This window comes from Neofelis nebulosa, chromosome 5 (assembly GCF_028018385.1).
Source record: "Neofelis nebulosa isolate mNeoNeb1 chromosome 5, mNeoNeb1.pri, whole genome shotgun sequence".
NCBI lineage: Eukaryota > Metazoa > Chordata > Mammalia > Carnivora > Felidae > Neofelis > Neofelis nebulosa.
The window spans coordinates 60,229,450-60,242,504 of record NC_080786.1 but is presented as its reverse complement, the minus strand read 5'-3'; positions in this window follow the sequence as shown (position 1 = coordinate 60,242,504).

The window sequence follows — 13,055 nt, the reverse complement described above, 5'->3', positions numbered from 1 at the left end:
ATTTTGTTTAAGGCTACTTCTCAGATACTTATATTTTTTGTGACAAGTCAAAGAAATTAAAGTTAGAATGAGGAGATTTAATGAGAAGAAAAATAATTTTCTCTGCTCAATGGAATTCATAAAAGTGGCTTTTAGAATTCAGGTATCTCAGATACTTATTTTGCCATGCATGTGAAGTTGAATATTATGCTGCATATGAAAGTCAAGAAATTATTTTATGAAATGAATTTAATCATTTTAGTTTGATTGCATAAAAATCTGTTATCAGAAGCTATGGCAAATTGATTTTTGGATGGAGAGGGATTTCCAAGGCATTAAGCGATTTGCTTTTGCTTGTCAGCAAGACAGAAGCAAGAAATATTTTATCTCATTTGGGCCTGTGGTTCTTGTTTGGTTCATTAGTTTTCATTCAAGTTCATCTACATGCCACAGTTAATACCCTAATGCCTTAATGAGTGTGTATAAATAAGATGAGGCAGAATTTGGTCTCTAAATTCCCAAGATATAATTGTTTCTGTAATGTATATAGTTCTTTCTTCTAATTATTTTCAATTAATATAGAATATAAGCCAAACTAGTACTTTTCACCTACAAATGTATGTGTTGTCACTGCATTATATGGAGCTCCAGAAATTTGTACAATTAGAATTTATGTAAATGACAGTTTAACTCCTGCAAAGTCTAAGTGCAATAAAACTTGAGAACTTTCATGCAAGTTTATTTAAATATCAACTCCCTTCTAAAATCGTTTAGCTTCTCCACCTCTCAGTGCAGGTATAAGCAGCTTCTTTACTCCATGGACACTTTATTGATTTTTCTATTTTAGCATATATCATGTTTATTACAATTTTAATGTAATTTTCATAATGAAAGCAGGAGCTCCTTGGGGGCAAGGGACAACAAGGGATTCTTTGGTGTTTTCAGTGAAAAGTATAAAGAATAAGACCAACTAGGCTTAGCAAATATTTGTTAACTCTTATGATCTTCTCCCTCCTTTCTGGTAAATCCTTTTCCCTTTTCTTCCTGTGTCTCTTCTCTAAGTAGTTAGTGCTGCAAGCTTATAGCCTTACATATGATTATTATATTCTTTCAGAATTCATCTGGTTTATAGCTACAGCTGCTACTTCCAAAGTGTACAGTCATATATTTAGCCTTGTCCTCCCAATTGCACTCTATCTCGTATGTAAAATTGTTACATAAGTTTCCATATCTTTCCCATATATTTCCCCTGCTCTCCTAATGGCTCTTACTTCCTACAATCTGGCCGATTGCTATAACCGCTTCTTAATTTGTCTCCTTGAATTTATTATCTTCTATTTCACTCATTTATTCTAACACCAACATTTTTTTTCTAACATGCAGATTTAATCATACCACTCTTCTGTTTTAAAATCTGTACTACATATGGCCCTCTCCTATCTGATATTCACTGTGCAACTCAACCTCCGTTCAGCATCAGTTCTCAAAGCTTCCTCTATTCTACCGGGCCTCCAGATATGCCTGGGTTTATCTTACCTTGGTGTCTTTTGTTATGATGTATCTTTGGTTTTTTTTTTTTTTTTTTTTAGAAAGAGAGAGCGAGAGAGAGAGAATTGTGTGAGCAGGGAAGAGGGACAGAGGGAGAGAGAGAGATTTTACATCATACCTGGGAAATAATAATTTCTGTAAATAATTATCTTTCCTACCTTATTTTAATCTCTTTAAGACAAAAGGACATAGTTCTCCCTTTAGTAGAGTTCATCTTGCAGCATGAATGATGGTAATGTTCTTCAAACTCATCCTTCTTTCCTGGCTCACTCTCTTTCTGTACTACACTGAGAAGATACCAGGAAGGATTGTATCTCTGTATAATGAACTCTGTAGACTTATGACATTGTAAAAAGTGAACTCAGCTCATTGTTCTGCTGTTACACCAATTCTTGGCAAGTAGTCAGGGTCAGAAATGCAATTTATAAAATAGTACTAAAAGATTAGCATTTAATTATATTCCCTAACATCCTGTTTTTTGATGTTGTTGTGCTACTTCTTCTGCACAATTAACCAGAGAGCTTCTAAATAATGGAGACCATTTTTTTTTTTTACCTCTTTTGTCTCTCCCTGTAGTTTCTACTCATAATATCTAAGAGAGGCTTGGAAACAGCGGAATCTAACTAGGCAATTTTTTGTGTGTGTCGTTATTTTTTTCATTCCTATGATTCTTGTCATGAATCTGTCAGTATACGTTAAAGTTGCATAACACAGACATTCTAAGCTCCGTAATCTATCTTTCTCTATATATGTTCAGTAAAACATACTGGCGCCCCACTTTTAAATGCTTTATAGTTTTACATTTTATATTCAAACCTTTTTTCTGTATTGAGTTAACTTTTGTATAAAGTGTAAGATTTAGGCTGAGGTTCATTATGGATAAAGTATAATATAAAATTCCATCAAAAATAGTAACACATATACTACAGAAATTTTAAAAAATACCTAAAAGTAAAAGGTAGGATTTTTTAAATAAAAAGTAAGAGTCACAAAGATATATTTACTTGAAAACCATTGTGTAATAAATGTAATTTTGTAATTTATCCACTAACCTACTTAGTTCAAAAAAGATAGTTAGACAACTTAATTTTAACTATTTTACTACAAAACCCTGGATGTTAAGGATTGGAAGTCTTCAAAAGTGCTTGTAAGCAGGATGTGTTCAGTTGCGACAGTTTCATTTTCTGTCATTAAGCTGCTGTTGTTTTTCTTTCTGCAGACATTTGTCCAAACTATACTGTATGATTATGTTTATTACAAATTAGAAAGAAAATAATCAATTTACAAAGTGGAAGTAAACAAAAAAATCTGCATTTTACTGTTTAAGAATATTTTGATAGTAACCAGCTACATGCAAGAAATTGCTTGTAATGGTTATAAGTTTTTAAGTGACCTGGTCTGTTGCTAATGGTGAGTCATTCTTGCAAATAAGATGAATATTAATACATGTGCAAATAGGGTATACTCTATGCAAATCCTATGAGTGTTATTTCAGAAATAACAACTTTTAGATGCAAAGTTGTCCTTAAGGCAGTCCTGCTAATCTTGATAAGATGTCCAATGTGATATGTTGGAATACTAACCAATAACAATCTGACATTTATCAATGTCTGATAATTTCTTAGTACCCAGTTCCATGCAAATGCTATTAAACGTAATACTTTTAATTATGAGAAATGTAAAGAAGATGTTCTAAAAATAAAGAATAATTAATGATTTGGAAATTCCTGAGAATTCTTATTTTTATTCCCAAATGCCAATTAATAAATAGCCATTGTGAATTTGGAAAGAATAAGTTATAAATTAAAGGATTCAGTTAAAGATTGACAAATTAAAAAGTAAAATTTAAATAAAATATGTTTACTACATTTTAAAAGGTATAAATCCAAAACAAATCACCAGAAGAAAACTATAAACATCCCTATGTGACAAAAACAAATTAAGAAATAATACATTTTACATGAGAAATATAATAGTTTTTAAATATTTTAGCAGAATTGAGACCAAATTCATTAGTTATATCAATAAATGTGGATAAACTTAATTCACCTATTAAATAAAGTAGAGGAAATAAGGACCAAAGTTGCATACAACAATGGAGTGTGTGTATGTGTATATATATATATATATATATATATATATATATATATATATATATGTGTGTGTGTGTGTGTGTGTGTGTGTGTGTGTGTGTTATATATGCGCCCCTTCACCTTACCACTCTTTCCATACCACAGTTACAAGCTTTGGTTACCAATAAACTGCAACCTACCACTGGGGAGGGACACAAGTTTGAGGAGAGGCACTCTCTGAGGTTTGGCTAATGGAGAAAGTCTAAATTTGGGGGCAGACTCCTGAAGCCAAGACTACACTCTATGTTAACTAACTTGAATAAAATATAAAATGAAATGTAATAAAAATAAATTTATTTGGGGGAAGAACAGGAACATCTCTTTTTCATTGTTGGTGGAAATGCAAGCTGGTGCAGCCACTCTGGAAAATAGTATGGAGGTTCCTCAAAAAACTAAAAATAGAACTACCCTACGACCCAGCAATTGCACTACTAGGCATTTATCCAAGGGATACAGGTGTGCTGTTTCGAAGGGACACGTGCACCCCCATGTTTATAGCAGCACTATCAACAATAGCCAAAGTATGGAAAGAGCCCAAATGTCCATCAATGGATGAATGGATAAAGAAGATGTGGTATGTATATACAATGGAGTATTACTTGGCAATCAAAAAGAATGAAATCTTGCCATTTGCAACAACGTGGGTGGAACTGGAGGGTTTTATGCTAAGTGAAATTAGAGAAAGACAAAAATCATGACTTCACTCATATGAGGACTTTAAGAGACAAAACAGATGAACATAAGGGAAGGGAAACAAAAATAATATAAAAACAGGGAGGGGGACAAAACAGAAGAGACTCATAAATATGGAGAACAAACAGGGTTGTTGGAGGGGTTGTGGGAGGGGGGATGGGCTAAATGGGTAAGGGGCCCTAAGGAATCTACTCCTGAAATCATTGTTTCATTATATGCTAACTAATTTGGATGTAAATTTTAAAAAATTAAAAAATTAAAAAAAAAGAATATTAAAGAAAAATATCTCCTCAGGCACAAAACAATGCTGGAAGAATTTAGAAGCAGTAGGTCAACTGATTAACTTAACCCAAGTATTCAACAAAATACTAGCAGCAGCAGAATGCATATTTCTAGACAAAGATATAGACATAGATTAGATTTTTTAACAATCTTTACTGTTCTACACATGATGCCCAGCTATTAACAAAAAAAAAAAAAAAGAAAGAAAGAAAAGAAGAAAGAAATCCCAAACTCCACAGTTAAGAAATAGAAATAAGCAGAACCAGACTCATAGATCCCCCAGATGCTGAAACTATCAGTGATTGTAAAATAATGGATTAATAGGTTTAAAGTCTTTAAAGGAAAAGTATGAATTAACAGGTAGGAAATCTCAACAGAGAAATGGAAACCATAAAATCCTAAAACTACTGAGATACCATCTCTTATAAGTGAAATGTCAGATAGATGAAAATTAACAAGTATAACAGTACATTCTCTTAGTTTATCTGTGGTACCCCAGGCACTCACACACTAGTGGTGAGAATGCACACTAACAGAAATCATTTGGAAGAGAATTTAAAATACATAACAAAGCTCCCAGCCAACCTTAGCAACCCCACTTCTAGGAGTGAACCTCAACAAAATGAAAACCCACAGACAAGCGTATTTATTGCAGCATTGTTTGCAATTGTAAAAATTGGAAACAACCTATATGTCCATACAGAGGGAAATGGTTGAACAGACTATAGTCTATTACCCACCAAATAGACTACAATGAGAAAGATGTAGAGTGATTTTTAGAATACATATTCGTAAGTGACAAAAGCAAAGTGCAAAACATTATTATACCTTTCATGTAGAAACAAGGTAAAACAAGAATATATGTACCTCATTGTACAAAATTAAAAAAAAAAACAAATGAGAATGGTTCTCTATAGGGGGTGGGTGGGAAAACGGCACAAAGCATGGAGGGATGGAAACAGAAGAAAATGCAATGAGGGTGACACTTCACTAAGTATGCTTAAAAAATAGTTCTGATTTTAAATATAGGATATTTCATATACTTGATGAATAAAACAAATGAAGGTGAAATTTTAAGTCTAAGAAAACATTTTTCAGTAAGGGGTATTTGATAAAAACTTCCTCTCTCTCTCTGTCCCTCTCTGTCTAAAAAGATTGGTTGAAGAGTAGGAAAATACTGACAGTTTCCTATTGCTAACCTTTATTCTTGCTCATTTTCTGAGCAGCCCTGAGGAAATATACTCAAGCAGAATTAGCATTGTACTCTCATTTGAGATTCTTAAGTTCAATTTTAAGAAAGCCATAACCTTTATGACCTTCAAAGCCCACAATTATCAGGTGGGGATACTAATTCTTCTTTCTGGCAAGTGTAGTTGAAGGATTTGTAACATAATGAGTTAACAGAATCATTCCTAACAGTATAAGGCTGTGTGAAATCAATTATACATTTGTTTGCTGATTCACTTCAGCAGAGAGGTGGCTGAATTATTGAATACATTATCATTGATGTATTGATGAAGATATCTGAAATTAATAACAAATTAACTGGTGACTTTTTCATTAATTTTAATGTATTTAGTTAACTTTATGTTTGATTGCTCAGTAGCAGGCAAAAGTTTCTTAAAGAGCTTAGATGGTAAAATCGTTTACGATAGGTAGATTTTGAGTCTAAAAGCATTCAATGTTTGGAAATTAAAGATGTTCAAATCCTACCTGTGTTGTATTCTAACCATGTGGTATAGCATATTTTTCTTATGTTTTCTAAGCTTACTTATACTTACCATGAAAATGACATAAGAATATCTACTTATCAGAATAATAGGACTGAGCTTGACTGACAGCACCATGAATTTTGACTATTTTGTTATTATTATTTGGCAACTTAATGATTTAAATCAATGAATTTGAAAACAGAAAAAAAAATTGTAGGCCTTTTATATCCAAGAACCAGATTTTCATAATAATTGTAAAATAAGCCAACCTACTAAATCAAGGGGGGAAAATGAGGAAAGAACAATTTATAAACAAAAAAATGACAATGGAGAAATTACCTGCCAGTTATTTAAGAGAATCATGATTCCTTTGCACTTAATTTTGACAACATGGATGTCATGTGTGATTTTTCTAGGATAAATATGCATGACAATAACTGATCCTATCAGGTGGAAATCTAAGCAGAAAATTACCATAGAAGAAATAAAGTTTTCAAAAATACACTCCTTAAGAAACACAGGAATTGAATAAGCAGTTTCAGATGATAATAGTACAGTGCCTTTAAGTAATAGATAATTCTTTTTTTTTAAATGTTTATTTATTTTTGAGAGAGAGTCAGAGAGAGACAGAGTGCAAGTGGGGGAGAGTCAGAGAGAGAGGGAGACAGAATCTGAAGCAGACTCCAGGCTCTGAAATGTCAGTACAGAGCCTGACAGGGGGCTCAAACTGACAAACTGCAAGATCGTGACCTGAGCTGAAGTTGGAGGCTTAAAGGATTGAGCTTAAAGGATTGAACCCAGGAGCCCCTAGTAATAGATAATTCTAATGACCTTTTAACTGTTTGTGAATACAAGGGGGAATTACAAATTATTTTTATGAAATTAGCCTGACATTTATTTGTATTGTTATTAAGTTATATTGGAGTTTTTATTTCATTGTTTCTTTCTATATTCTTTTTTTTTTTAAGTTAATTTTTATTTGTTTGGGGAGAGAGAGAGAGGGAGCCGGGAAGGAGCAGAGGCAGATGGAGACAGAATACCAAGCAGTCTCCATGCTGTCTGCGCAGAGCCTGATGCTGGGCTCGAACTCACAAACCATGAGATCATGAATCTGAGCCGAATGCAAAAGTTGGATACTTAACCATCTGAGCCTATATTCTTAATTTTGGACGCTTAATTCCTTTATAATAATATTGCTTGTTTTTTTCCATCTTTAATGAGACATAATTGACAAATAACTTGTTTAAGGTGTATAGTGTGTTGATTTGATACACTTACATGTTGCAATAGGCTTACCACCCTAGTGTTGGCTAATACCTACCTCGCATCCCATACTTGCCATTTCTTTTTTTCTGTGGTGAGAATGAAATTTAAGGTGTACTTTCCTAGCAACTTTCTAGTGCATAATGCAGTTTTATTAGCTATTATCACAATGCTGTTCATTAGATCCCCAGAGCTAACTCATCTTCTAACTGTAAGTTTGTATTTTTTGATCAACTTTGTATTCTCCCCATTTCTCCTACCTGCCAGCCCCTGGTAACAACCATTGAACTCTCTGTATGAGTTTGGCTCTTTTAGATTCCCTGTCTTTCTCTGTCAGACTTATTTTATTTAGCATAATGGCCTCAAGATCCATCCGTGTTGTCACAAATGTCAGGGTTTCCTTCTTTCTCATCGCTTTGATCCTATGTTTTCTTCCAGGAGTCTTGTGGTTTCAGGTATTATATTTGAGTCTAATCCATTTGAAGTTAATTTTTGTGCATGGTGTAAGATAAGGATTCCCGAGGTGCCTGGGCGGCTCAGTTGGTTAAGCGTCTGATTCTCGCTTCAGCTCAGGTCATGATCTCACAGTTCATTAGATCGATTCCCGTGTTGGGCTCTACTCTGACACGGAAACTGATTGGGATTCTTTCTCTCTACCTCCCTCTCTCTGCTGGTCTCCTATGCACTCTCTCTCAAAATAAATAAATAAACTTTAAAAATATTAAGAAATATATGGATCCAATTTAATTTTTCTGTATGTGGTTATCTAGTTTTCCCATTAGTTTATTGCAGAGACTGACCTTTTCCCATTGAGTATCCTTGGCTACCTTGTCAAAATTAGTAAGGATTGCAGGTAATGCATTTCCCTTTCTTAGTTTCTTTGGCTGTATCTTTTAGTTTCTAACAAATAATATCTTACACTTGAAATTTCTGGAATATGTCACATTTGAGATCTTCTTTGATAGAGTTAAGGAAATTCAGTGTTTGCTTATTTATTTTTTTTTAATTTTTTTTAACGTTTATTTATTTTTGAGACAGAGACAGAACATGAACGGGGGAGGGTCACAGAGAGAGGGAGACACAGAATCTGAAACAGGCTCCAGGCTCTGAGCTGTCAGCACAGAGCCCGACGCGGGGCTCGAACTCACAGACCGTGAGATCATGACCTGAGCTGAAGTTGGCCGCTTAACCGACTGAGCCACCCAGGCACCCCAGTGTTTGCTTATTTAATTGTATGTGCTTTTTTAATACTCTACAGCTGCAGGGTATTTTGTGTTCATTTTTCTTTCCAATTTTTTAAATACATTTTTTGGGGTTTTCCTGTTACCACTCAATCATTTAAATTTTAAAATATAAACAAAGCTTGATTGGGCTTTAATGTGTATTTATGTTTTTGAACAGTTCACAAACTTAAGCAGTGACTACAAACCTATTACCAATTTGAATATCATTCTGGTTCATTTAAAAATTATGGAGATGGTAGTCTTAGGTTATTTTATGGCATGCTGACTTTTGAGCAAGATTATTATATTCTTGCCAGGTAGAAGATATTGGGATTTGGGGTATTTAATAGTAATTTTTAAAAATACCATATATGCCACTTATTATGATAAATTATGCATATTTTCCCCTGGTCTTTTTTACTTTTGTGCTCAATATATTGTCTTAGAAATTTGGAATCCATTTTTTATTAAAATTATATGCAAATATCCATCTGCTCTCTTTCATTAGTGATTTAATTTTATAGAGGTTTAATTTTAAAAGAGAAATTATTTGAATTCATTTTCAAAGCTTTTACTAAATAGTTTGAAACTCTGGATTGTCTGGGGTAGTGAAGGACAAAATATACCTCCTTTCACTAATTATAGCAATTCAGAAATGCACATTCCTTTGTATAAGTCCATGAAGACCCATATTTCAAATCTTTGGAGTTTTCATTTTTTATACAGCTTTTTTAATGAAGCAAAATTGAAATACCATTCAAAAAAATTTAATCTATGCAAAGTATATTGTAATGTTTAAAAGTAAAAGGTAAAAAGTTGTTCACTCAAACTCAAGCTGGGTCAGTGTAATCTGATTTCTTTGACAGTGTTTTTAAAGAAAAGGGAGCATAAACTATGTGTTGAGTAAAGGATCTGATAAGGACAACAAATTAGAGAAGGCCTAAATAGGGCACATTTGAAGACAATAAACATAATAGACAAGTTAAAAATCATTATACCAAGAACTTGGGCACATTATATATTTTTTTTACTTGTCCTCAATTGGAATTATGGGGAGAAAAGTTTTTTGAACACTAAACCCTACTTCCTGAATGTGAAGGGGCACACTTTAATAAATATAACTATATATGATTAGATAAAATGATAACATGAAGTTTAAGAACAGAGAGGAGTTCAAAGAAAGAGAAAATTTAACACATTAGTAACAGTGCACTCCAGAGAATTCACACATTACTCAAGGTGGATAAACAATAAGATTATCACCAAAGAGCAGTAATTATTATTCTTATTAATTCTATCGAATTATACTTTACATTTAATTATAGCACATTATGATCTGTTGAATTTCACAATAGTTGCATTCCAGCAAAGAGATGCACTTCATGATTTATTTTTTCAATAAAATAAAATTAGAATTGATAAGATTACAGAAGAAAAATGAAATATGAACCTTGGCAATGGAGATCTTTGCTAGTCTGAGTTTAGCTATGTCAAACTGTGATTTCTCTTTCATCTTTATAGGAAACCTTAAAGCTCTTCCTGAATATCAGAGACAGATAGATATTAATTTAAATCTTTTCATTGGCATTAGGTATGGCATTGGAAAAATGATATCTCTGACTCTGAATTTTTCATAAGTAAAGTGTATATTAGAAACATAAATCCGGTGGGATTGACATATTAGAGATACTATCAGGTAAATTTAGGTGATTCGCTTTATCTCTCAGATTATCTTCTCAGATTCCTGAGGAGAGAGAGAATGTTATTTTCTGTATTATCTTTCTATAATATTTTTATGGAAATTGATTATGCTTAAAAAATAACCCTAGAAAAAGAAAGCTCAATGTTTATTACCTCTGCTATAGTATTTATGATATTCACAATAGCCGTTCATAAATATTTCTCTAGCAAGGTTCTTGGTAAGAATCAAGTCTTCATGCAAAACACCATGTTAATGAATTAGCTTTATTCCTGTGCATCTAGAATGGTGCTCGTTGTATAATAGTCTTTAGAGGACTGAAAAAACAATCACTCAATTATTTTCTGGTTTTGACTTAAAGGAGAAACACATTTCCTTAAATGCCACAAAATATATTTTTGGGAGTCATCAGATTAGAGATAATTTCTCCAGGTTTTTCTATAGATTTGTGATGCTAACTGAAAACTGGTCAGGTAGGTGAGTGAGAAGGTATAATTGTTGACACAGAATTATATAATTAATTTACAGAAAATAAGAATAGTTTGTAATGTGTATTTTACAAAAAGCATCTGAGGATATTACCAATAGAATCATGTATATTCCATGGTACTTATGCTGAAAGGGTTGAAATACAGTATCATCATAATTCAAAGTTTTGAAAATTTTTTTTCTAGGAAACTAGTTACATAAATTATGGTACATCCATACAATGCAATACTATTTAGCCTTTAAAAAATGAAGTGAGCCTGGAAATACTGATACAGAAAAAATTCCATGATATACTGAATAAAATAGTAGAGCAGAATGTGTTTGGATTTCTGGCTATATCGAATCAAACAAACAAAATAGAAACTGGCAACTAGGCATCATGATCTTAGGAAACAAGAGTTGAGATGAAAAATATTTTTTTACTATAAATTCTTTTGTGCCGTTTATTTTTTTAGTATGTGCATATATTACTCAACAAAATTTAATTTTTTTGTTTATCCACTTTGAGAGAGAGAGAAAACATGAGCTGGGCTGGGGCACAGGGGCACAGAATCCTGTGCTGTGATCACAGAGCCTGAAGCAGGGCTCAAACTCACGAACGGCGAGATCACGACCTGAATGGAAACCAAGAACTGGATGCTTAATCAAATGAACCACATAGGCACCACTTAATTCACAAAATTTAAAGTGAAGTGAAACAAATCCAATGTGAAAAGAAATGATAAAATGTTTTGTGTGAGTCATCAAAACAATGCATAATAATATAATTCATATTTTTGGGGTGGCGTTATTAAAAATGAATCCAAATTTTCAATGTATTTTACTGTTGCCTTTGATTACAATCAAAATTTTGGATATAAAAGCAAATGTAGAAAGAACCTTACATTTATTGGTTGAGATAGCCCTACTATTTTAATTTTTCTGAGTCATAAAATAGATGAAAATGTGTCTGAAAGATAAAAAAGCAAATGACTGTCAGTATGTTAATATAATAGCAATCTAAGGAGGCTCAATCATGATTTTTTTAACTTTCTTTTAAAAGTAAAAACTTTGTTTTATTGAAAGAGAAAAATATAGCTAGGTATGTATTTATAGGAAAAACTCTTATGCTAAAACACCTATCTTACAATTTTCATCTTTCTTTCTTTCTTTCTTTCTTTCTTTCTTTCTTTCTTTCTTTCTTTCTTTCTTTCTTTCTTTCTTTCTTTCTTTCTTTTTCTTATTATTCAATGAATGATTTACTTCTCAGGACTGAAACTTTGATCAAGTCTTTGTGTAATAGTTCCCTTCTCTGTGGGATCTACCCTGACCATCATTCTTACCCCTCCCTAAGCTTGACAGCCCCAATATTCCTTACCCTATCCTGCTTTTTTCTACTTTTTATTTTATTTTTTTTATGTTTGTTATCATCTTTTGTCCTCAGATAGAATGTAAATTACATGAGGGCAGGGATCTTTGGTTCACTAATGTATTCCCAATCCCCAGAAGAGTACTTGGATTAATAGTACTAAGATGCTCTGGGTGCTTGGGTGGCTCAGTTGGTTAAGGGTCAGACTTTGGCTAAGGCCATGATCTCCCAATTCATGGGTTTGAGCCCTGCATCAGGTTCTATGCTGCGTGGAGCCAGCTTGGGATACTCTCTCTCTGCCCTTTCCATGTGCTTGCTCTCTCTCTTTCTTGCTTTCTCTCGATAGAAATAAATAAACTTAAAAAATAGTACTTAGATACTCAACAAATCTTTACTGAATAAATGAATGAACTGATCCTATATGCTTACTTAATTCTTTAAATCTCTCTCACTCACACATGCACACACGCGCACACACACACACACACACACACACTCATTCTTAACTCTCTTACTCTTGAATGAGAGGGCACGGGATTTTCTGTGTGCCCTCATGGGGTTTTTCTCCCTCTACTCCTAGTTGCCACTCCAAGTTCCTCATATCAGTTTAGCTGAGGTGATATGCTCCTTGATGAAAGTGAAATTAGATGGTGTTAAAATTTGATCCTGAACCTAATGAAAACTATT